The sequence below is a fragment of the Pinus tabuliformis genome, chromosome 5_1, assembly GCF_031772625.1.
Source record: "Pinus tabuliformis cultivar Carrire ecotype Pingquan chromosome 5_1, CPIR1, whole genome shotgun sequence".
Lineage (NCBI taxonomy): Eukaryota > Viridiplantae > Streptophyta > Pinopsida > Pinales > Pinaceae > Pinus > Pinus tabuliformis.
This window is the reverse complement of record NC_142305.1, coordinates 887,795,664-887,799,438: the sequence shown is the minus strand read 5'-3', so window position 1 is coordinate 887,799,438 and position 3,775 is coordinate 887,795,664.

The window sequence follows — 3,775 nt, the reverse complement described above, 5'->3', positions numbered from 1 at the left end:
GTATCCAGTGGACTTTTTAGTTCTTCAGCCAAAATCTAATTTAGGAGGACACCTTATCATCCTTGGTAGACCATGGTTAGCAACTGCTGATGCATTCATAGGATGTAGATCGGGTAATATGATTATTTCACGAGGAACTGAAAGAAAACAACTCACTCTTTACCCATCAGCATAATCACCAGGAGTAGCACACAATTTATGGCTTGATGATAAATACAATGATAAGGAATAAGTCCAATATGTTTTCAGCATCAATCAAATCTATGATTTTCAAGAACATAATAATGATGATTTGGTAGAATTGTTCCTTTCTCAACCTGATATTTCTGAACAATTAAGAAATGACCAATACCATGCTGCAGATGAACTTTTGGCACAGAATTTTCAGGAAACATGCACCATTCATTATTTGCAAACAACATTTCAGAACATTTTTCCCATTCAATCTATCACAAACACACAGAGCAAGACCATAGATATTAGTCCAGGAAAAACTTTGAATATTAGCACTCACCTAGACTCATCTCAGGAGGAAAAATTGATTCAATTATTGAGAAAATATCAGAAAGCATTTGCTTGGGACTACACCGATATGCACGTAATTCACCCTGAAACATGCACTCACCATATTTATACAGATAGTAATATCAAACTAGTGAGGCAACTGCAAAGAAGAATGAATCCCATGCTTCAGAATATTGTTAGAGATGAATTACAAAAACTATTGAAAGTTAATTTTATTTATCCTATCTCTGACAGCCAGTGGGTATCCCCATTGGTAATAGTGCCCAAGAAAAATGGAAAGTGGAGAATTTGTGTTGATTACAGACAATTGAACAAAGAAACCCTCAAATATTATTTCCCACTACCATTTATCGACCAAGTGCTAGACACATTAGTTGGGAAATCATCATTCTCTTTTCTTGATGGTTTCAGTGGTTATAACCAGATCAGGATAGCCTTAGAGGACCAGGACAAAACCAATTTTACTTGTCCTAGGGCACTTATGCCTATAATGTTTTACCATTTGGACTTTGCAATGCTCCAGCTACATTTCAGAGAGCTGTATTAGCTATTTTTGCTGATTTAGTTCATGATTGAAGTTTACATGTAGTATGGTAAATCATTTGAGCATTCATTAGAAAATCTTGAAAAAGTTTTGAAGAGATGTATTGAAGCTAATCTGTCCCTGAGAAATGAAAAGTGTTTTATGATGTTAAATGAAGGGATAGTATTGGGTCACTATATTTCTTCTCAAGGCATTAAAGTTGATCCATCAAAAATCCAGATCATTGTCAATTTGCCAATTCCGAAGACTCAAAAAGAGGTAAGAAGTTTTCTTGGGTATGCAAGCTATTACAAAAGGTTTATTGAACATTTTAGTAAAATAGCTTCACCTCTGTTTAACCTTCTAGCAAAAGATACACCTTTCAACTGGAATGAAAATTGTCAGAAAGCTTTTGAAATACTCAAAGACAAGTTATCAACCACACCAGTCTTAAAAGGACCTAACTGGATCCTACCATTTCACATCTTTACAGATGCATCTGATACTGCAGTAGGTGCCTCATTAGGCCAAAAATAAGAGTCTTTCAATTATGCCATCTATTTCATCAGTAAAAATCTAACACCTGCAGAATTAAACTACACAGTCACTGAAAAAGAAATGCTTGCAATCATACATGCTGTGAATAAATTCCGACATTATATAACTGGTTATGAGGTTTTTGTACATACTGACCACTCTTCCATTAAGTATTTAATGAATAAACCAATCACTAATGGCAGAGTTACCAGATGGCTGTTATTATTACAGGAATTTAATATTACAGTGTTAGATAGACCAGGTAAGGAGAATCAGGTGGCAGATTTTCTTTCTAGACTGCAAAATTCAGGTGAGGTTGTTCCGGTTGAAGATTCTTTTCCAGATGAAAATTTATTTGCAATTTCAATAGTGAATCCTTGGTATGCTGACTTAGCCAACTATTTGTCAATAAGAAAAACACCTCCATATTTTACTCCAAAGGAAAAGAAGAGGTTGATCAAACAAAGTGCTAGATATTCATGGGTTAATGGAGATTTATTTTACACCGGTTATGATATGATTATTAGACGATGTGTAAGAAATGATGAAATAATTGATATTTTAAAATCTTGCCATGATGAACCGTGTGGTGGGCATTTTGCAGCCAAAAGAACAACATTCAAGATTCTCAGTCTTGGATACTATTGGCCATCTATTTTTAAGGATTCCAAGAAGTATGTGAAAAGTTGTGATAGTTGTCAAAGAATGGGCAGACCAACAACTACAGATGAAATGCCACTTCAGCCTCAAGTACATTTAGAGCCATTTGAAAAATGGGCTCTAGATTTTATAGAACCCATCAATCCAACTTCAAAAGGTAAAAAGTACATCCTAGTATGTACTGATTACGTGACAAAATGGGCTGAAGCCAAAGCACTAGTCCGGGCAACTGAACAAACAATGGTAAACTTCCTTTTTGAAGAAATTTTTGTAAGGTATGGCATACCAAGGGAGATAGTGACAGATCAAGGTACTCAGTTTACTTCAAAGCTAGTCAAAGACATCACAGAAAAATATAAAATCAAGCACAGGAAAAGTACACCTTACCATCCACAGGCCAATGGCCAAGTGGAATCTACCGATAAAACATTGGAAGGAATTATCACTAAGACAGTAGAAATGAACAAAAAGATTTGGGAAGAGAAGCTCAAAGATGCACTTTGGGCTTACAGAATCACGTGGAAAAACACTACATGATTTACACCATATCAGTTGGTGTATGGAAAAGAGGTAATGCTTCCTATTGAATTTCAAATACATACTTATAAGATGGTCGCAGATTTAGGAATTGATCTCAATGAAGCCCAACAAGAGAGCATTCGGCAATTGAACTAGTTAGATGTAATGAGGCAGCAAGCAGAGGAGACAACAATCCTAATGCAGAAACAAAGGAAGTAGTGGCATGATGCACACATTAAAAGGAAACAGTTCAAAGAAGGAGACTGGGCTTTACTCTTTGACTCTAAATGCAGAGATCATAAAGCCAAATTTACCACACATTGGATGGGCCCATATGAAATAGTTCAATTATATGAAAATGGATCAATCAAGATTACTACCATTGATAGAGAAGGCAACACCTTTCTTGTCAATGGCCATCGGTTGAAACTCTATCATAAGCCCATCAGCAACGAGGATTTTATTCACACTGTATCTCAGCAAAGGGAGGTTGAGATATTGCAACCTTCAACTGTGATATCTCTACCTTAGTTCATTCAACTTCATTTAAAAAAAAAAACGGTTTAGATGTGAAAACCAGACTTTGGCACACTCTAACCCAGAATTCTTACTAGAAAACCAATCATTTGGCTGGTAAGAATTCCTTGTTCTACTTGTTTCCTATTTTTCCTCCATTCAGTAATGACTTGAGGACATGTCAAAGCATTAGTGGGGGAGGAGAATCAACAAGAATCAACATTTTTTTTTCCCAATCTCATCTCCTCATTTTTATATCTTCAAGGAATTTGTTTCAGTACTTCATTATTTCAATAAAAGAGTTGTTTTTGTTTTTTGTTCTAATCAAAGGGACCTGTTCAAGCAATATGCAATGGGACCTGTTCAGAAGACTATGTTACCAGTACCAATATTAGAGGGACCTGTTCAACAAATATCAGAGGGACCTGTTAAAGACTGCATTCAAGATACATCAGGCTACTTCAACAAAGTTTTCAAAGGTTGCTTATCATCAAG